General features: G+C 43.1%; 1 protein-coding gene across 1 annotated transcript in view; it reads left to right on the top strand.

The window, feature by feature from the left end:
* GPT2 (glutamic--pyruvic transaminase 2) overlaps positions 1 to 22750 on the top strand; it is a 166522-nt gene extending 143772 nt beyond the window's left edge. Inside the window, exon 13 of the transcript XR_011646316.1 lies at positions 21643 to 22750. The gene's annotated coding sequence lies outside the window, so the exon portion shown is untranslated. The remainder of the gene's footprint in view (positions 1 to 21642) is intronic.
* The last annotated feature ends 493 nt before the right edge of the window (positions 22751 to 23243 follow it).

Genomic DNA, 23243 nt, shown 5'->3' with positions numbered 1-23243 from the left:
TTCTTTGTCCGCTTCTGTTGTCGTCAGTGGCATGGGAAGTGTGGGCAGCACCATTCCTGGGCAGGCTGCACTTTCTTTCGTGCTGGGCGGCTTTCCTTACGGGTGCACTCCTTGCGTGTGGGGCTCCCCTATGTGGGGGACACCCTGCATGGTGCACTCCTTGCGCGCATCAGCACCGTGCACGGGCCAGCTCCACACGGGTCAAGGAGGCCCGGGGTTTGAACAGTGGACCTCCCATGTGGTAGATGGACGCCCTAATCACTGGGCCAAATCCGTTTCCCCATCCCATAAGTTTTGATATATTTTGTTGTCATTTTCATTTGTTTCTAGATAGTTTCTGATTTCTTTTGAGATTTCCTCCTTGACCCACTCTTTGTCTAAGTGTGTTGCTTAACTTCCATATCTTTGTGCCTAATCTGTTTCTCTGCTCCTTACTTATTTTCAGCTTCATTCCATTGTGGTCAGAGAAATTACTTTATATGATCTCATTCTTTCTGAATTCATTGAAACTTTCTCTGTGGCCTAGCATTCTTGTAGAATTGATCCATGCGAGCTTGAGAAGAATGTATATCCTGCTGTATTTGGGTGTAATGCTCTGTATATGTCTATTAGGTCCAGATCCTCTGATATATTATTCAAAGTCTTTGTTTCTTTATTGATTGTCTGTCAAGATGTTCTGTCTAATGGTGATAATGGTGTATTAAAGTCCCCCATTATAATTGTGGAAGCATCTATTACTCCACCTAGTTTTTACAGTGTTTGCCTCATGTATTTTGAGGCACCCTGGCTAGGTGCATCAATGTTCATGATTGTTCTTTCTTTTTGAAAGTTTACCCCTTTTACTAATATATAGTGTCCATCTTTGTCTCTCACAATAATTTTGCATTTAAAGTCTATTTTGTCTGATATTAGTAGAACAACTTCTGCCCTTTTTTGGTTATTGTTTGCTTGTGAGATTATTTTCCAGCCATTCACTTTCTTTTTTTTTTTTTTTTAGATTTATTTATTATTTAATTCCCCCCCCCCCAAGTTGTCTGTTCTCTGTGTCTATTTGCTGCGTCTTGTTTCTTTGTCCGCTTCTGTTGTCGTCAGCGACATGGGAAGTGTGGGCGGCACCATTCCTGGGCAGGCTGCACTTTCCTTCATGCTGGGCGGCTCTCCTTACGGGGTGCACTCCTTGCGCATGGGGCTCCCCTACACAGGGGACACCCCTGCGTGGCACAGCAATCCTTGCACACATCAGCACTGCGCATGGGCCAGCTCCACATGGGTCAAGGAGGCCCAGGGTTTGAACCGCGGACCTCTCATGTGGTAGACAGACACCCTAACCACTGGGCCAAGTCTGTTTCCCACCATTCACTTTCAACCTCTGTGAACCCCTGGGCCTATGGTAGGTTTCTTGTGGGTCATATTTCCTTATCCATTCTGCCAATCTGTGTCTCTTGACAGGCGACTTCAATCCATTAACATTCAATGTTATTACTCTCAAGGAATTACTTACATTAGCCATATTTTTTTGGTTTGTGTATGTCATATGTTGTTTTTATTTCTCTTTTTGTCTTTTTAGTTGTTCTTACACTCTCCTCCAACTCTGTCTCTTCTGTTGTTTTCTTTCAACCTACAGAAATCCCTTTAGTATTTCTTGAAGAGCAGGTTTCTTTTTGGCATACTCTCTTAGTTTCTGTTTATCTGTGAATATTTTGAATTCATCATTTTTTAAAAAGAATTTTAAATTATTTTTTATTTATTTCTCTTCCTCCCCCCCCCCCCCCACCCCATTGTCTGCTCTCTGGGTCCATTTGCTATGTGTGTTCTTCTGTGTCCACTTTGCATTCTTGTCAGCAGCAACAGGAATCTGTATTCTTTTTGCTGCATCATCTTGCGGCATCAGCTCTCTGTGTGTGCGGTGCCACTCCTGGGCAGACTGTGTTTTTTTCGTGTGGGGCAGCTCTCATGGAGCACACTGCTTGAGCATGCCCTAGAGGGGGCAAATGGCTGAAGCTCCTTCCTCAAATGATGGGTTTGGAGTGGAGAGGCTCAGAAGCACAGCTCCTTTCCCCAGGAGCCACTGTCCAACTCCACCAGGACATGCTCTGCTCCACACCTTGCAAAATGTCCCAGTCCTGCACTGCCTGTTGCGTAATTCTAATTCTGGAGTTTTGCATGCAGAAGTCCACTCGCATGCCAATCAGTAGCATGTGCCCAGTATCTGTTCTTTATGTTGTCTTTAAAAGTAACAGAGGAGATAGGGCCAAGAGTGCACTGTGGCTGAGGGGCATGTGCTTATTTTATTTTATTGTTTTGGGTTTTTAAAAAAATCAATTTTATTAATACATATTAATAAAGCATAAATCCATTAAAAAAAAGTTGCACAATACTTCTTGTGCACATTAGCACTGTGTGTGGGCCAGCTCACCACATGGGTCAGGAGGCCCTGGGTAGGCAGATACTCTATCAGTTGAACCAAATTCACTTCCCTCTCCATCATTTTTGAATGCCAGCTTTGCTGGACTGTGTATTCTTGGCTGGAAAAAAAATTTTTTAGTACCTTAACTATGTCATACCACTGCCTTCTTGCCTCCATGGTTTCAAATGAGAAATCAGTGCTTAGTCTTATTGAGCTTCCCTTGTATGTGATGGTTCTCTTTTCTCTTGCTGCCTTCAGTATTTTCTCTTTGTCTTGAGCATTGGATAATTTGACAAGTATATGTCTTGGAGTAGGCCTTTTGGGATTTATACTGTTTGTGGTGCATTGTGCTTCCTGTACATGTATATACATCTCCCTCAATAGGTTTGAGAAGTTGTCAGTCATTATTTCCTCCAACACTCCTTCTATCCCCTTTCCTTCCTCTTCTCCTTCTGGGATGTCTATAATGCATAGGTTTGTGCATTTTGTATTGTCATTTAGGTTCCTAAGTCCCTGCTGGATTTCTCTATCTTTTTATCTATCAATTCTACTATCTGTTTGATTTCAGATGTACTGTCTTCCACATCACTCATTCTATCCTTTGCCTGTTCAAATCAGCTGTTATTTGCCAAGAGGGTATTTTTTATTTCTTGGATTGTGCCATTCATCACCATCATATCTGTTATCTTTTTGCATATGCTTACAATTTCTTCAGTATGCTCTCCAAGTGTTTTCTTAATATCCTTAATCTCTTCCTTCACTTCATTAAGTTGGTCAATGATATTTGTTTGGACAGCTTTGATTAGTTGTTCAATGTTCTGCTCCTCTTTCTGGTTTTTAGTTTGTTCATTGGACTAGGCCATATCTTTCTGATTATTGGTATGGTTTGCAATTTTTTGTTGCTGTCTGGTCATCATTGTATATTTATGGGTTTGCTCAGTTGATTAGCTTCTCCCTCTAATCTCAGGTTTTATTTAGTTGCTGTTTTTGTGTATGTGTTAAGTTTTCTCTTTGACACTTTGTTCTTCTTATTCTATTTCCTTGTTGTTGTCTAAGTTCCCTTGAAGGAAAAAGATTAGGGCCAGGGATAGCAAAAGAGGTAAGAAAATAAAAAGTATAATAATATTATTGATAGTAAAAGTTAGCAGAAGGATCATATAAGACCTAGGAGAATGAATATTAAACTCATGTAAGCAGTGTAGAGTTATAGGAATAAAAAAGTGGTGTACCTACAATGAAACAGAAAACTGAACATGGAGAAGAATATAGTATGAATTAAAAGGCCAGTGTGATGAGGATAGAGAGAAAGAGAAAAGAAAGGACAAAAACAGAAAGATAGAAAACAGAATAGAAGCGTCAAAAATAAAAAGCCAGAAAAACTGGGGACTAAACAAAGAGAGTTGGAATGTCAGAGCAACAACAGAAGGTGGAAGATAGAAAGATGTAGCAAGGAAAAGAGATAGCATTGGTAGTCAAAATCAGTATACATAGAAAAGAGGAAATCGAGGAAGAGGAAGCACAGCAAAGAAGAAACAAGCTGGCAATAATTTTTTAAAAGGGGGGGATAAAGAGGAAGGAAAGACAAGAAAACAAAACAAAACTAGACACATCCACAAGCAAAGAGTTAACCAAACACTAAGAATAAACAGACCCTGTGGAACTTGTCAGGCTGCTGGTGTTTATCAATCAAATACTCTGCAGCTTTCTCACTGCAGATTTTGAAGTGCATTTTAGTGAGTAAACTAAATTAAATTATATAACAAAAGTAAATTTTTAAAAAGGAATAATAAGAGACCCAGGGGAAGCTAATACAAGGATAATGCCTATGTTTCCCCTGTCCTAAAATATCAACTAGATGTTTAATATCCCAGTGGGTCACTACTCTAAGAGGAGCCAGGAATTGAACTAGAGACCTGGTATATTCAAGGCTGAAATGCCTCCACTGAGCCAAACCTTCCTGCTGGGTTGATTAGCTCTTCAATCCTGGAGCAGGATTGACTCTTTGCAATTGGATAAACTGCTAATTAGGAATCTGTCCTCTCCCCACTTTTTTTCTAACTGCTTTCTCTCTCAGGGCAGCAGGAAACAACATGTGTGAGAGTTCCCTTTTGAAATTCAAATGGGACCCTGGTGACTTAACTCACAACAGAAAAAAAAATAACTCTCAGTCTCTTTAAGAGAGAGCACCTACACCTTTCCTGGAACCCTAAATAGGCTCTTGAAAGCCTATTAAGCACTTCCAACTGTTCCCCTCCCTTAGTTGAGTTGCACAGGACTAGCTAATTGCCTAACTCCACCTTCTCCCAGACTAATTTTCCCTATCCCTGGGAGGTTAGGTAAGTCAGGCTGCCTCAGCAGATTCACCTCTTCCCTCTTCCTGGTTTCTCCTCAAGGCAGCTGGTATGCTCCTCAAAGCTCAAAAAAGGGGGTCCAGACAATAGAACCCACACTCAGAGGATCCCTCTTCACCCTTCACCAGGACTCTCCCACTCTTGGAGTTAGTCTCTTCCAACTGACTGACCAGCAAGGGTCAGGGAATGCTGTGGCTTCCTGTGCAGAGGGAGGGGCTCAGCCATCCCACAATTCCAGCCTCAAGTGCCAAAAACTCATGGTTTTACCTTGAACAATCATTCTTTTGGTTGTGCTCTCTTCAGATCGATGCCCTGAAGCCTCCTGCTTTGTGGGTTCCCAAAATAGCTCACTTAGGCAGGATGTGGTTGAACTTACTCCAATGCCATCTTACCCCTTCTCCATTTGCCTTTTAGATTCTGTAGGAAGTAAAAAGTGGAGTTACAAATAAAAAATACAATAATACTTGTATTTGTAATTACCCATGTCATTAACTTTACCACAGATCTTTATTTCTTCATGTAGGTTCTATCAATTTTATAGTGTTCTTTCCTTTCAACTTGCAAAACTCCCTTTAGCATTTGTTGTAAGGTCTGTCTGGTGGTGGCCAAGTCCCTCAGCTTTTGTTTATCTGGGATTGTCTTAATGCCTCTGTCATTTTTGAAAGACAGATTGCTGGATACAGAATTCTTGGTTGGAAATACTTTGCTTTTAGCACTTTAAATATGTCTTCCCACTGCCTTCTTGCCTCCATGGTTTCCAGTGAAAAAATGGCACTTGGTACTCAATCTCATTGAGATTTCCTTGCATGTAGCATGTTATTTCTCCCTTGTGGCTCTTAGAATTATCTCTTTATCTTTGCCATTTGACAGTTTGACTGTAACATGGTGCAGTGTAGGTCTATTTGGGTTCATCTTGTTTGGAGTTCATTGGACATTTTGGATGCCTATATTCACATATTTTGTTAAATTTGGGAAGTTTTTAGCCATTATTTATTTGAATATTCTCTCTGCCCCTTTTATAAGTATAGTGAGGAATTGTATAAAATGACAGCTTTTGCCAAACTGAGAGGGATACATCAGACCAAAGAACAACTCAGACAAATCCAGCTTGGTGAATCCAGCTTGGTTTATTAGGGGACTTATGTGAGGTCCTCATCCTTGGCAGCAGGAGGAGAGATGACAGTTCCAAGCTCAATCACCTGCATCTCACTGCAAACAAGAGGGGACTTTAATAAAGCATGTTTACATGAAGATAGGGAAGGCACATGAGGGACAGCAGGACTTTTAAAGAATGCAGTGTTCTGGCAGATAACCTTCATAATGTTTCTCAGTAGGACAGAAGTTGCATATTGATAGTAACTAAGTGGGGGATCTATTGATATAATGTAATCAATGGAATAGATATTCTCACAGGTTTCTAGGAAAAGAGGTCCAGTATTTATAGTACAAGGCTGACTGATAAGTTACACATTAGCAAGCAATCATTTCTCAAGGCTTGCCTTTTACCTATTTAGAAATGGAAGAGTGCTGCAACTGAAAAGGGCGGGGGAGAAAATGCAAAATCATATATGCCACAGTGCTTTTCTCTCCTTCTTCTCCTGGGGCTCCCACAATGCCTATATCGATATGCTTGATAATGTCCCACAGGTTCCTCAAGTATTGTTCACTTTATTTTTTCCTTTTTCTCCTCCTCAGAATGAATGATTTAATTGTCTTATCTTCAAGTTCACTGATTCTTTTTTTCTGCCAACTCCTATCTGTTCTTAAACCCTTACAGGAAATTTTTAATTTCTTACACTGTGGTCTTCAGCTCTGTTTGGTTCCTCTTCATCATTTCTGTCTATTGATACTTTCCCTTTGTTCATTTATCATTTTCCTGATTTTCTTTAATTCTTTATCCATGTTTTCCTTTGCTCTTGAGCATATTTAGGGTCATTTTTAAATGTCATTGTCTGGAATGTCCTGGGTCTGATCTTCCTCATTGATGGTTTCTAATCCCTTAATCTCCTCCTTTGCCTGGGCCATTGTTTCCTATGCTTTGTGTGCTTTTTAGTCTTTTGTTGAAACCTGGACATTTTGATATTATTGTATATCACAGGAATTTTAATTCAAGGCATCTGTTCTTTGAGATAGTATCCAGCTGGTGTTATGGCAGAACTTTCTTTGAATGCCAAGAGCTAACCAAAAAAAAAAAAAAAAAAAGGGAAATACAGAAAACACCTTTCCAAGTCTTTGCAGATTGATCTGTAGAATATTCTCCATCAGGACTTATCCATTCAATGAGTTTTGAGACTAGCTCCAGGCCAAAGCATAAGGGACTCCCAGGTCCTTTCTGTGCATGCCTCTTATCTGGGCATGTGTGTGTAGCCCTAGAAATCCACCCATTTGCATAGATAGAAATGTCTCCTGTTCTCTAAGAAACAGTTTCCTCATGGTCCTGAGCACTGCACAGTATGCCCCACAGCCAGCAATTCCTTGTCCCAGCAGCAGGACTTAAATGCTCATCCACAGTGTTCTGTGGGAGAGCTTGGTGAGCAATTTTCTACATGCAAGGCAAGTTCTGGGACAAGTCCCTCGAGTCACTACCAGACAGATTGGGCTAGGCATATGTGCTCTCAAAATGTTCATGAGGTATCTTTTCCCTCCAAAACCAGTGCAGCCAGCTTCACGCCCATTGTTGGGGGAGGGGCCATCTCATGCTCCATGAGGTCCTAAGTGGGTGGCTTTTTTCTGTTGCTGAAGGCCCTTAACTCTTTTCTGGAGCTTTGAGAAAGATGTCTTTGTCTGTTCTTGCTGGTTATTCAAAGCTTCTGTGGGAGAATGGAGCCCTGAAGCAGCTCATTCTGCCATCTCGATTGGGACCCAGCAAACTAACTTTCTTTTTTGGGTGATACTGGGGATTGAACCTGGGACCTTATACATGGGAAGCAGGCACTCAACCACTGAGCTACACCCACTCCCAACAATGTATTTTTTAGGAGGTACTGGGGATTGAATCTAGGACTCATATATGCAAAGCAGGCACTCAACCACTGAGCTACCTCTGCTCCCCCGCCCCCCAAAATCTATTTTTAAGTGTTTAAGTACTGTTATATTATTTTTTTTCCAGAGGACTTAAATATTTGTTTTAGCTATTAGGTTTGTTATGGCTCTTCAAGTCTTTCTTTGGGCGGTAGTGGAACACAGAGGGTAATATTACTTTAATAGAGAGAAATACAGTCTGTATGGAATAAGCCTCTCTTTAGACAGACTCCCTGACTTGTTAAAAGTGATTCTTATCATAAACCCAATTTCATGAATTAAGAACCGCATTTGTTAGAAGCATAAGCCGGCATGCTCCAGTGCTAAAATCAGAAGCAGGCAAGAAGTTCATAAAAAATCCATTTATAAGCACATGAATTTCCTTTTCAGAAGCAGCAACTTCTCTCCTGAATTGGTTCAGACTCACAGCTCTGATTACAGAGATGGTTCTGCTCTAGAAAGCTCTAACATGACTCTAGTCTATTAATGACTTGGAGGGCACAGAATTGTATTTTTCATGCAGCTTTCGATCTAATCTTTCTGCCAGAAAGGAACCTACAGTACTCCAGGAGCCACAATTGTGCTGTAAAATTGGAGGATGACAAGGAAAATGCAGTTTCCTATGAAGCCACCTATGTTGGGCTATGGCATATCTTAAATCTCTTTCTGCGTAGGGTGAGATGACAGGCACTCGGTTTCTGTCTTCTCTGGGTTACAGTTTGAGAGGGGCATAGGGTTAGAAGGGCCTACAGTGAGCATAATCAATGGAGTAAATGCTGACCTGGGACAGAGATCATTCAATAAAGAAAGCACTTTGTATTTTCAGATGCTAATGGCTGGATTTGAAATAAGTTATGCTAAGCTGATTTAAAACAGATTGGTTGGCTTGTTGTTTAAAGTCAGTGGTTAAATTAGATCAAGGTCACATTTAAGCCTTGTGGGGACATTGTATTTGGATTTGGGGAAGCACAGTGATGTTCTATAAATGTTTTACACACCAAGCTGGGCTTCAGTCATCCAGGAAACTTTCAGAACACAAATTCATGGGTCCAAACCCAGATTTACTGAATTAGGGGAAGAGGGCTGGGTCCAGGAATTCTGTATGGAACCAATTACCTCAGGAAAAGTTCTGGCTTAGGGACAGGAAGATTTTGTTTTGAACCTTGGTGTTGAACAAGTTTCTTGACTTTCCTGAGCCTCAGAACCTCACAGGGAGTGTGGCTTTAGAGTAAATCAAGGAGATAGCAGATGCCAAGAGTCGCAGAGGATTAGCCCAGAGGTGGGGCACTGTGGGGCATTTGGGAACCATGAGTTGCCCTCCCTTCCTAACACAAGATGGTCCTGAGACCACCCCATTCAGGATTTCTGTGGACACAACGATATCAAATTAAACCATAATCAGATTGTCACAGAGCAGGTCAAGAAGCTGGCTGAATCACAGAAAGAAAGTAATTCACCACCTGGTTAATTTTGATAACCTCAGGTAAAACCTGATTAAATGCATGGTCATCCCATTAAAGGCCAACAGCAGTTGCATAGAACCAGTTGAGCAGTCTGGGATGGACCTTCAGGCATCTGATTCATTCTGAGACACCCATTACCCTGGCTCCCTCAAAAATGGGATTATGCGGGCTTCTGGAAGATGGAGGGTTAGAAAGTCAGAGGGATCACTTCTCTTCCAGAAAAAGTAGCTAGAGGACAGGAGAAAACTATCTGGAAGGCTGCTCTGGGGATCAGGACACCAGGGGAAAGCGAGACACCACCCAGAAGAGAGAGGGGATAAAGAAGGGAGTCTCAGCTGGCTGAAAAATCCTGTGAGTAAAGCCACAAAAGCAGCAGGTGCCCTTTCCCCCACCTACACAGCACAAAGCAAATAGCAGTCTGTGGTTGCAGTAGCTGTGGACTGCAGTGGATGCAGGGGTCCTCCTTCCCAAAAAGGGGAGAGGGAGGAACACAGCTATAGCAAATTCAGATTTTGGTCATCAGACTTGGTCTTCTGCATTGGAAGGGTCACACACTTCCAGGCCAGGTGGGGCTGCAACATTGTTTGCCCTGAGAGCTGGCAGGAAGATAAAAATAATCTACCTTTTCAAACAACCTCCTTACTGCCCCAGGCTGGTTGCTGAAGAGGCAGAGGGAGGGAAGGTGTGGCTGGTCAAGGGTGGAGAACAGTCTCTGAGAAAGTTTGTTTGTGACGCTTGACCAGCCCTGAGGAGATAGCTTTTGCACTACTCAACCCTCTGAGTAGTTACACTGAATGCATTGCCCCCCCTAGCACCTGGGGTCTCAATGAGAGCGCTATCTGCTGACCAGACCAGGAAAGTGCACAAGAAAGGAAAATATAAATAAAAGAAGCAAGCAGGTGCCTTTACTGTCCCCGCCCCCCCTCCCCCCCCACCTTACCAAGGCCCTTGGAAACTGACCTATGCCCCAGTACTGGGTCCTTAGCCCTAGTTTGGATGGTTAAACAGGGACAATCTTAAATATCTAGAACAAGTTGAACTAAGAGTCAAAGAACAGTAGTAGTACACAGTTACTTAACAGTAAATCCCTAGGCAAGAGAGAAACTGAACATTGGCATAAACTCAGCATCAGAATCAGATGCCTAGATAGCAGCAAAAAATTACAAATCATATAAAGAAAGAAGAAGATATGACTCAAGCAAAGGAACAAATTGAAACTCCAGATAAGACACAGGACTTAAAACAGCTAATCAATCAAGTTCATACAAATTTCTTAAATCAAATCATGGAGTTGAAAGACAACATGGTTAAAGAAATAAAAAAACATTAAGAAGACACTGCATGAGCACAAAGAAAAATTTGAAATCTTGGATAGAAAAATAACAGAGCTTATGAAAGACACTATAAGTGAGATTAAAAATACAATAGAGGGAAGTGGACATGGCTCAACTGATAGAGCATCAGTCTACCATATGGAGGATCCATGACTCAATGCCCAAGGCCTCCTGACCCATGTGGTAAGCTGGCCCACACACAGTGTTGCCATGCACAAGGAGTGCCATGCCATACAGGGGTGCCCCCACATAGGGGAGCCCCACATGCAAGGAATGTGCCCTGCAAGGAGAACCAACCTGCATGAAAAAAAAAAGTGCAGCCCATTGCACAGAAGGAGAGATGATGCAGCAAGATGATGCAACAAAAAAGAGATGCAGTTTCCTGGAGCTGCTGAGAATGCAAGCAGATGCAGAAGAACACACAGTGAATGGACACAGAGAGCAGACAATGGGGGGAGGGGTGGAGAAGAGAAGAGATATAAATAAAATAAATCATAAAAAAATACAATAGAGACAACAGCAGATTTGAAATCATGGAAGAAAGAATCAGTGACACAGAGGAAAGAACAACTGAAATTGAAGAGAAAGAAGAACAGAGATGGAAAAGAATGGAAAAGATTGAGCAGGGGCTCAGAGAGTTGAATGTCAACATGAAGGGCATCAACATACATGTTATGAGAGTTCCAGAAATGGAAGGGAAAGAAAAAGGGGCAGAAAGAGGATTTAGGGAAATAATGGCCAAAAACTTCCCAACTCTCATGAAAAACATGAATGTACATGTCCAGGAAGCACAATGTACTCAAATTAGAAAAAATCCAAATAGACCTACTCTGAGACACATAATATGTAGAATGCCAAACACCAAGGATAAAGAGAAAATTCTAAAGCAGCAAGGAAAAAGCAAACCATTACATACAAGGCATGACCAATGAGACTTAGTGTGAATTTCTCTTCAGTAACCATGGAAGCAAGAAGGCATTTGTATGATTACAGTACTGAAAAAGAAAAACTGCCAACCAAGAATTCTTTATTTGACAAAACTGTCCTTCAGCTATGACAATGAGTATAAAATAGTCACAGATAAACATAAACTAAGAGAGTTCATAAACAAGAATCCAGATCTTCAGGAAACACTAAAGGAAGTTTTGCAGGCAGAAAAGGAAAAACAATAGAGAGAGGCTTGGAAGGGAATGTAGACATGAAGACTATCAGAAAGGGTGACCAAAAAGGTAAAAAGATGGACAAAAATAAGACATGACATTGAAAGCCAAAGGATAAAATGACTGAAGTAAGTAATGCCTTTACAGTCATAAATTGAATGTTCATGGATTAAACTCAATCAAAAGACATAGACTGACAGAATGGATAAGAAAACATGACCCAACCATATGCTGTCTGGAGGAGACTCACATTAGACCCCAGGATGCAAATAGATATTTCACACAAATAGTAATCAAAAGAGGGCAGGAGTAGCTATAATGGTATCAGACAAAATAGACTTTAAATGCAAAAAATGATGAGATGTAGAAGGTGATTATATTTTAATAAAAGGGACAATCCACCAGGAAGGAGTAACAGTCATAAATATCTATGCACCTAATCAGGGTGCCCCAAAATACATGAGACAAACTCTGGCAAAACTGAAAGGAGAAATAGACATCTCTATAGTAATAGTTGGAGACTTCAACACACTACTCACTTCAATAGATAGAACTAGAGAGAAGATCAACAAGGAAACAGAGAATTTTAATAATATGTTAAACAAGCTGGATCTGGCAGACATATACAGAACATTGCACACCAGGTCTGAAAGTTATACATTCTTCTCAAATGCTCATGAATCTTTCTGTAGAATAGACCACATTTTGGGCCACAACATGGCTCTCAATACATTCAAGATCGAAATTATACAAAGCACCTTCTTTGATCATAATGTAATGAAACTGGAAATCAATAATAGGTGGGAAAGGGGAAATTTTGCAGCTATATGGAAGCTAAACAACACACTCAATCAGTGGGTCAAAGAAGAAACTGTGAGAGAAATTAGTAGATACCTCATCTCAAAATGACTGAAAATGAGAACACAACATATCAAAACTTATGGGATACAATAAAGGCAGTGCTGAGAGGGAAATTTATAGCCCTAAATGCCTATATTTAAAAAGCTGAAAGAGCTAAAATCAAAGAACTAACTGAAAACTGGAGAAACTAGAAAAAGAACAGCAAACCATTCCCAAAGCAAGCAGAAAGAAAGAAATAACAAAGATTAGAGCTGAAATAAATGAAACTGAGAATAAAAACATAAGAAATCAATAAAACCAAAACCTGGTTCTTGAGAAAATCAATAAAATTGACAAACCCCTAGAAAGACTAGCAATGAAAAAGAAGTGAGAAGATGCAAATAAATAAAATAAGAAATAAAAGGGGGGAAGTTGTGACTGACCCCACAGAAATAAAAAGGATCAGAAGAGGATGTTATGAGAAACTGTATACAAACAAACTAGACAACCTAGATGAAATGGCCAAAATTCCTAGAAATCCACAAACAACCTACACTGATGCTACAAGAAATATGAGAACTTAACAAACCAATCACAATGAACATAGATGCAAAAATTCTTAACAAAGTATTTGCAAATAGAATCCAACAGTTGGGAAGCAGATTTGGCCCAACGGATAGGGTGTCCGCCTACCACATGGGAGGTCCAAGATTCAAACCCAGGCCCTCCTGACCTGTGTGGTGAGGTGGCCCACGCTCAGTGCCAATGCATGCAAGGAGTGCCGTGCCACGCAGGGGTGTCCCCTATGTAGGGGAGCCCCACACGCAAAGAGTGCACCCTGTAAGGAGAGCTGCCCAGCACACAAAAAAGTGCAGCCTGCCCAGGAACTGCACCGCACACACAGAGAGCTGATACAGCAAGATGATGCAACAAAAATGAGACACAGATTCCGGGTGCCGCTGACAAGAATACAAGCAGACACAGAAAAACACACAGTAAATGGACACAGAGAGCAGACAACTGGGGGTGGGGAAGGGGAGAGAAATAATTTTAAAAAGGAATTAAAAAAATAATCCAACAGCATATTAAAAACAATTACACATCACTTTTCAATTGGGTTTTATACCTGGTATGCAAGGGTGGTTCAACATCAGGGAAAAGACAAAACCCCTATTTAAAAAGACTGAATAGGAAACGGACTTTGGCCCAGTGGTTAGGGCGTCCGTCTACCATATGGGAGGTCCGCGGTTCAAACCCCGGGCCTCCTTGACCCGTGTGGAGCTGGCCATGTGCAGCGCTGATGCGCGCAAGGAGTTCCGTGCCACGCAAGGGTGTCCCCCGCGTAGGGGAGCCCCACGCGCAAGGAGTGCGCCCATGAGGAAAGCCGCCCAGCGTGAAAAGAAAGAGCAGCCTGCCCAGGAATGGCGCCGCCCACACTTCCCATGCCGCTGACGACAACAGAAGCGGACAAAGAAACAAGACGCAACAAATAGACACCAAGAACAGACAACCAGGGGAGGGGGGGAAATTAAATAAATAAATAAATCTTTAAAAAAATAAAAAGACTGAATAGACATTTTTCTAAAGAAATACAAATGGTGAAAAAACACATGAAAAGTGCTCAGCATTACTGGCTATTAGGGAAATGCAAATCAAAACTACAATGAGATATCATTTCATACCTGCTAGAATGGCTACTATTAACAAAATAGAAAACTACAAGTGTCAGAGAGGATTTGGAGAGATAGGAATGTTTATTCACTGCTGGTGGGAATGTACCACCGCTGTGGAAGTCTGTATGGCGGTCCCTAAGGAAGCTAGATATAGATCTACCCTGTGACCTGGCATAGGCTTCATGACTTCTTTCTTCTTATAGCTGAATAATATTCCATCATGTGTATATACCACAGTTTGTTTATCCATTCACCTCACCTGAGTTGTTTCCACCCGGTATACACTGAGTAGTATACACCCAGAAGAACTGAGAGCAGTGACACGAATAGACATCAGCACACTGATGTTCATAGAAACATTATTCACAATTGCCAAAAGATGAAAACAACTCAGGTGAGGTGAATGGATAAACAAACTGTGGTATATACACAAGATGGAATATTATTCAGCTATAAGAAGAAAGAAGTCATGAAGCCTATGCCAAAATGGGTGAACCTGGAGGACATTATGCTGAGTGAAGCAAGCCAGGCACAAAAGGACATATATTATATGATTTTGTTATTATGAACTAAATATAATGAACAAACTCATGGAATTAATAGCTAGAATGTGTCACCAGAGCAAAGAATGTGGTTAGGGAATGGAAATTTGAAGGTTAATCTGTGCAGAATTGGTAAAAAGTTGTTTGGAAATGGATAGAAGTGGAGAAAGCACACTTCAGGAGTTGTAATTAGTAGTGTTAGCATGGGATTGATAGTGATTTGGTTTTGGTTTTGTTTTTTTTTGAGTAATGAAAATGGCTGAAGTGATGAATGTACAACTTGGTGATTATACCAAATGCCATTGATTGTACATTGTAGATAAATTGAATGGTTTATGAACAAAAAGAAAAATAATAGGGTGGGTTAGGGGGAAAATACACCAAACGTAAGATGTGGACTATAGTCATTAGTAACACTTTGATGATGCGCTTTCATAGTTTGTAACAAATGTTTCACAACAATGCAAGGTGTTTGTGGTGGGGTGATGCATGGGAGCCCTGTATGATGTCATGCATATTTGTTTTGTAAGTGCACAACTTTTTCTATACACTTACTGTTTAAGTGTGTTCATTTATGAATGCTATACTTCAATAAATTGTTTTTAAAACGAAAAAGAAAAAAATGTGATTATCATGCGTCATGCCTGCAAGCCCTCAATGTCTTCCAGGTTCACTTGAATCCCACCATAATTGGGTGAGGGGCATTTTGTCCTGGAGAGCACCTGGCTGGCCTGAGATGGGTGTTCTTGCATTTATATCAGGAGCAGAAACTGAGGAAGCTCAGTATTTGAAGCCACACGGCAGGTTTTCCTGCAGTGTCAATTTAACTCAAAGACAGGGGAGACAAACAGTATTTTTACATTAATAGTAGCTGGTATTTATTGAGTGCTTGCTTTATACCAGGCACTGTCCTTTATGTATATTATCCTATTTCATCCTATGAAGAAGCACTGTGAGATGGGTGCTATTATTATCCTTATTTTACAGATGAAGAAAAACAAAGAATGACTATGTATTGGAGGGGTGGGAGGGTGTGAGGAGAGAAGGCATTCCCAGAAGTGCGCCTGGCATGTGCAAAGGCCCTGAGGCAGAAAGAAACTGCATTTGAGGAAAAGAAAGGCCAGTACAGCTGATTGTACAGAGCTAGAAAGCAAGGGCCACCAGGACACATGTGATCTTGTGGGGCAGAGATTTTCTCTGTTATCATAAGCACGACAGAAAGCAATTGAGATTTTGTTTGTAATTTAACTTTTTATTATGGAATTTAAAAAATAATCACAAAGGTAGAGAGAAGAGTAGAATGGGCCTCTATGTAATATCACCCAGCTTCAACAATTAGCCATCACAATGTTTTAAGCAGAAAGGAGACATGGTCAGATTTATGTGAAAAACAAACAAAAACAAACCCTCAGTTCCTGAGAAGGAATTGGAGGGAGCAAAGTGGATGTGGAGAGACCAGTGCAGGAGGCCACTGCAGCAGCCCACCTAGTACCATACCTAGGTGAGGGCAGACTGAGCGGAACAGACAGATTCCAGAGAAATTGATCTGGAGAGATCTTGGTTTGGCTCCCTCAGAAGCAGACCCTGTGACAAGGGAATGTGGGAAGAAAGACAGGAAGGAAGAAGAGAAGACAGCCATTGCAGGGTGCCTGGTTACCCCTTGGACAGGGACACCTACATAATTTGCAGGACCAAGTGCAAAATGAAAACGCACGTCCTCTTGCACATAAATAACTAGGGACTTCAAAATGATGACAGCAGAGGAAGCAGCCAAGCCCAGAGCCCTTTTAAGGACGAGGATCCTGTACGACTGCTTTGGTGGAATGCTGATGAAGCTGTTCTGCCCTTGATATCCTGGACCTTCATTCTGCAGGGAAAATTGTGAAATGGTGTAAAATATCCATCTCACATTTACCCCACCCAAGAGGTGAGGGAGCTAGCAGGGCTGGGGGCTGTGCCTGGAGAGTTATAATTTCCTGTCTCTCATCCTGGCTCATCATGCTGATGTGAGCAGTTGGCAGAGTTGCCAGAGCCACTGCCATGGTCAGTCCTGAGGGTCATGGGCCAGGCACCAAAGCACCTGCCATAGGGGCTGAGAACCAGGGAGGTGTCTCAAAGGAGTCACAAGACATCTGCAGAGAGGCTTTAGGTTTCTGGCTCGAGCCCTGGAAGGCTGGAGGGTCCTTGCTTGAGACAGGTGGGAGCTGACAGGGGAAGCACCTGAGTTTAGCTTGGACACATTGAGCTTGATTCGTTCAAGTAGAGACGTCAAGAAGACAGCTGGAGTTTTGGGTCTTAGAGGAAATGTCTGGCCATGGGAGTGGATGGCAGTGCCCAGAGAGAGCATGCAGAGGGCTCTGAAGAGCCTGGTTAGCCCCGGACCAGCACTGAGGGTGCAAAGTAAACTAAAGCAGAAAGCTGATCTCCTGCAACCCCTGCTCCTCAGGCTCCTCCTCGGGACAAAGAGGGTCATGTGGACACCCCACCCATAAGGCCCTCAGGATTTTTGCTTAACACAAGGGGAAGGATGGCACCATCACCCCCAACACCATCACCTGGTTCAGCACTGCCTCCAGCCCCGTCCTGGCCCTGGGAGAAGCCCAGGCCCAGGCCCTGAGAGAACATGGTCTATACCCATTTGTTCAGGCTGACCTTCCACCACTATCTTCCATTCACTCCTCCAGCCAGGTAGAAGCCCAAAAAGGGAGATTCCAAACCACCTGCACAAATGCTGAAATTGCTCCTTTCTATTTCTCGGGCTTTCTCTGAGCAAATAAAAGTGTCTGTTTACCAAGGTTATTAAAACAATGAATTCGTACTCCTCCCCCCCTCTGCCCGCCCATGGAGACAGAGATGGCTGGAGTTTTACGGAGTCTAATTACAAGAAGCAAAGTATCCAAAACAGTACATGGTTGTCCATATGGCATACATATTCTTGCAAATTTCAATGTCTATTTAAAGAATGGCTGTCCAGGCTCTATTAGTGTTGAGAGAACTCCTGGAAGCCACGTTTCCCCCATCATTAAAGTCAATCCGAGCTTGCCAACAAAGGAGAGGTTAAATGAATCGGACCTGCCAAACTCAAGCAGCCCTGGGCTCCTTGGCCCCGTAATTGCTGCCTTATTGTTCCTTCTCATTAAAACAAAGGTCAGAGGAGTCACCAGGCAGCTGCTTTTCTCGCTTTTACAGAGAAAAATCTTCTGTGGGGAGTTGGAGATAGTGCAGAGAGCCTACGGCAGAGGGCGTGTGGGTTCAGGACCCAAGCCACAGGGCAATCTTGCATCCCTTTACTTCGGGTTTTACTGGGCAGAATTTTTCTAGTTTTCTCCTACATATAAAGAATATGGACATACAAAACCATTTTCTACGTTTTAGTACGGGCAAATTGCAGTAAACTGGAAAAGAGCGAGCGTGCATATCTATTTATCTCTAAGACATCAAGATGGAAAAGAGAAAAAAAAAAGATGAATGTATTCTATTTGTCACCATGGAAAACTAAACATCTGGCCCATTCGTTAATTTATAATCTTTTTTAAAAAAAGATTTATTTATTTATTTATATCTCTCCCCTTCCCTCCCCACCCCCACCCCGAGTTGTCTGCTCTCTGTGACCATTTGCTGTGTGCTCTTCTGTGACCGCTTCTATCCTTATCAGTGGCACCGGGAATCTCTGTTTCTTTTTGTTGCGTCATCTTGTGTCAGCTCTCCGTGTGTGCGGTGCCATTCTTGGGCAGGCTGCACTTTCTTTCATGCTGGGTGGCTCTCCCTACGGGGCGCACTCCTTGTGCGTGGGGCTCCCGTACGCAGGCAACACCCCTGCGTGGCAGGGCCCTCCTTGCGCATCAGCACTGCGCCGTGGGCCAGCTCCACATGGGTCAAGGAGGCCTGGGGTTTGAACCGCGGACCTCCCATGTGGTAGGCGGATGCCCTATCCATTGGGCCAAGTCCGCTTCCCTTTTTTTTAACTTTTTAATCCAGCTATTTTGACATGGCAAAGGCATTGCTTGAGAGGTTCTTATAATTTCATGGATGTTTTACTCAGGGGTGATATTCAAGTATTGAACATCAGGTTCAGCATGAGCACTGACCAGTAGAATGGATGCCAGCCCAAACAAGTCAGTATATGGTATTGGTGCTGGTATATGGTACATGATATTGGTATGTGGCATAGGGCATTGGTATTGGTATATGGTGTTGGTGTATGGGATAAGGTATTGATGTATGCTGGCAGATGGCAATCCTGGTTATACTCCTCCCTCAATGAGTCAAAGGAAGAAGAGGAGACATTGAGGCAGGACTTTCAAATGGCATTTCCATTTGTCTTAATGTCTTGCTGTAAGCAGGAGGTGCAATGACACTGGTGAAATGCTGACCCTGGCATGTCCCTGGTAATTCAATTCCTGGGGGCTGATGCTTGCGTGGCTGCCCACTCCCGAGGCAGGTTTGCTGCTACTTGCTGTCCTCGTTGCACTGGAGCATGAGAACACAGATACTAAGGACTTTGAATCTGAAGATGAATACTCTGTGATATAAAAAATGACAACCCAAATTGTTTCCAAATACAAGGATGTTTCATAATGGTGTTGGCACTGATTGTCTCACGTGTCCTCATACTTCAAATATTATTCAGCCAAATGAAAAGGACTAATAGCCATCAAACTCTTGTCCAGTGTAATTACTATAAATCATTATTAATGGGTTCTGAAATTGCTAGAGACAAAGATGCACTGCCATGGTCATGAACCCCCCAAAATGCCTTGCGGCTGTTACAGGTATCATCAAGTGTGGAAAAGAACCAGACTGCAATACCTTCCTGGGTGAAGAGTCAATGGTAATTCCTATCGCGGTCAACAGCAACAGTGAAAATAACATTTACCAAGCACTTACTGTGCGGCAGGCACCCTTCTAAGCACTTTACCTTATAAGGTGGGCTTGGGTATTATTCCCCTTTTAGAGATGAGGCATAGAACGGTTGCAGAACTTGTCCAAAGTGATTTAGCTTTTAAGTGCCCAGGCAGGCACTGCCTGGTGACGACTTTCCCCCTTTATATCCATTAATTTCAGGGCAGTTTTTGAGATCCAGGTGTGTTGAAAGAAACAGAGGAAGGAAACCTGATTTCTGCCCTGAAGATTGTGGCTGGGGTGATTAGCCTCTTACAGATATCCACACTCAAGGAGATCATTTCAGGTGCTGAGTGTATCTTGCAGACACAAGTAATTTTATACTGGAGGGGTGACCCCTTGAGGTTGGAGGAGCCAGGGAACGCTAGAAAAGGGCTACATTTGAGCAGAGCCTGAAGTATAGGTAAGATTCTCCTTGCTTTGAACTGTTTTCCCCATAGATGATGTGGAGTAAGCTCCAGGTGAAAATGCACAGCTTGCATTGCTGCTTTCCTCTCTTGGGTCCAAAGCTGCATTTAAAGATTTATTTATTTATTCCCTTATTGTTTGTGCTCACTGTCTGCTTGTTGTGTGTTCTCTGTGTCTGCTCATCTTTTAGGAGGCACCGGGAACTGAACCTGGGAACTCCCATGTGGGAGGAAGGCACCTAATTGCTTGAGCCAGCTCAGCTCCATGCTTGTTGTGTCTCTCATTGTGTTTTCTCATTGCTTCATCTTGTTGCGACATCTCATTGCATCAACTTTTGCATTGCTCTCTGTCTTGCTTGTCTTCTTTAGAGGGCAACTGGAACCCAACCCGAGACCTCCCATGTGGGAGGCAGATGCCCAGCTTCTTGAGCCACATCCATTCCCAAAGCTGCATTTAGAGCCAGCCCCTGTGCCCTACATCTCTGGGGTCCCATTTACCCAGCCACCTCCCACTCACCCCTCATCCTGACCAGATTGGCATCACCTCACCCAACTAAAGTGGTCACGTTTAGCAAATAAAAATGCAGGGCACCTAGTTAAAATTTTTAGTATAAGTATGCACCATGCAATATTTGGGAGATACTTATACTAAAATATACGTGTTGCTTATCTGAAATTCTAATTTAACTGGTAGGTTTGTACTTTATCTGGCAACCCAGCTCTCAGAGGAGTCTTCCTTCATCACCTGCCATCCTCCCCCACCTTAGGCCTAAGCCCTTCCAGTGACACCTTTTTCTGGTATCTCTTAAATTCATTTATTGATTCTTCAGAAAATGTCCACGCACCGGGCTCTTTGGGGTGAGATGGCCTGGCAGGGTCTGCCCTGAGAGACCCCCTAGCGGAGTGGGAGAGAGGACAGGTCCACTAGCAGCACTGAAGCAAGGCAGGAGTTGATAGAGGCCGTTGGAGGCTTCCAGGAGGTGTCCCGAAGGGGACCGCGAGGGCGAGGGGCAGGCGGTGCTCGGGAGCTGGGCTCGGGGGAGATGTAGCGCCTCTGGTGCCAAGACCCTCGGGGAACAGCCTCGAGGAGCAATGCCTTGGGGTGCGCCCTCGACGCAGGCCTCCACGAGGAGCTACCTCAGTCCCGCCCTGGGTTTTGTGATGGGAAGCACAGCAGTTCCAGCTTCCACCACCGGAGGGCGGGCTGGCCTGCGAAAAGCTTTTCCTCCGCTGCTGGGAGGAGCTTGGCGCTGGACAGAAGGGTGCCTTTCATATTTGCTCAGAAACCCGAAGAGGTGAGAGAACTGCAGGCATCGCCTCTCCTTTTGAAAAGTCTACGAGGCAAGGACGGAGTCTTTTAGGTCACAGCTGCATCCCCAGCACCCAGAGCAAGGCCCGTCCCTCCGTGGGTTGTCAGTGCTTTGTTTGAAGGGAAAGGAGGGAGGGAGAGAGAGAAGGGGAGACATTTTCTTATTTCGCAGATGGACAGGTTCAGTCATTCGCCAACAAATGTTTACTGAGCCCCCGTTTCCTCTGTTTCAGCCACAGCCCTGAAAGCCACAAGATCCTCGTGTATCTGCAGCACTTCAGAGTTTGCAAAGCAGTTGTACAGTTAATTTTTCTCCCTGTTTTAGAGACCAGGAAGCGAGGTTCTGAGGTACCACTTAGCTAATAGTGGGTCAGCACAGCCTCTTTTCAAATCATACTGGAAATGTAACCATTTGCAAAACCTATCAGGAGGAGGTAATTGTGTTTGTCCAATAAATGAGTGAATTTGAAAACTGTAACCAAGCTACGTATTCATCAACAGAGGAACAGAGACTGGACAGTCTGACTGTGGAAAGCTCCTTGCTGCTCATTTTGAGTCATCACCTTGGCCTCCCTTGGTTTAGGGCCCTCTGGGCAGCACTGGGCTCTGTGCTCAGCCTTCCACCCAGGTATCCCTTTCTCCCACACAACAGCACCCCAAGGTGGGGACTCAGGGAGGCCGAAAGGACCTGTGCTGGTGGAAGTCTTTTGTGGAACCCAGAAAGTTATGTTCTTAAGCTAGCCCATCCCTGTACACGTGAATCTATTGTATGTGGTGGGACCTTTGGGTTAAATTTAATTAAGGGACTTTTTGGTTAGATTGTGGGTAGGGGACCCTTTGATTGGATTGAATTCAGTCGGGGGCCTTTGATGGAGTACTTCAGTGAGGTATGACCCAGGGCAGGTCTCTGACGTCTTGCTGGAGTCTGTTATAAGCAGTGGGAGAAACATTCAGAGACACAGAAAGACAGCTGCCATTTTATCCTGCCATGTGAGAGAGGATTCCAGAATTCCCTTCAGCCACAGAAAGAAAAACTCTGAGAGGCCAAGAGAGAGGCCAGAGGCTGGACAGTGGAACTGCTCAAAGCTGAAGCAGCGAGGCCAGGAAGAGAGAGGGGAGAGATGAGCCATGTGCTTGATAGCCCACAGTGGAGCTCGGAGAGAAAGTGAGCCTGGAGAGAAGACAAGGATTGGCTGCCATTTGGGCTTGCCACACGGCTCCAGGATCAGCAGAGCAGCCAAACTTTGGTAAGACAGCATCTCTGGTAACGCCTGGATTTGGACATGTACTGTGCCTCAGAACTGTAAGATTTTACCCTAATAAATTCCCATTATAAAAGCCAATCCATTCCTGGTATTTTTATATCAGCAGCCTTTAGCAAACTAAAACAGGAAAACAAAAGGGGCTTCTGGGAACTGGTCATGTTCTGTTTCTTGATCTGGGTGCTGATTACACAGGTGTGAAAATTAATGATATTTCTTTTCTGTAAGTAAATTACATCAATAAACAGTTTAAAACATAGGGAGGGATGGGTGGGGTTAGATTTGTTTAATTCCAGATAATGGAATTAAGTTCCATTGGAACCCAACAAGGGCTATTTCATAAAATCCACAGGATACTTTGCTTTTCCCAAAGTGAAGCAAACCATGGAACTCTTTTCTTCTCAAAGTGCCACTAATGTAAGCAAAGAGGAATTCGGCTATATTCAAGGAAGCTTCATCCACAATGGGTTACTAAGAGAAACAGGGTTAATAACCCTTCATATGCAGGCTATCTTTTGTGGTTTTTATTTTATTTTTGTATTACAAAATATTTATTCACATAGCTCCTTTTT

Source organism: Dasypus novemcinctus, chromosome 18, assembly GCF_030445035.2.
Source record: "Dasypus novemcinctus isolate mDasNov1 chromosome 18, mDasNov1.1.hap2, whole genome shotgun sequence".
In the NCBI taxonomy this organism is placed as follows: Eukaryota; Metazoa; Chordata; class Mammalia; order Cingulata; family Dasypodidae; genus Dasypus; species Dasypus novemcinctus.
The sequence above is the reverse complement of the archived record's forward strand: the minus strand, read 5'-3'. Positions and strand labels throughout refer to the sequence as shown.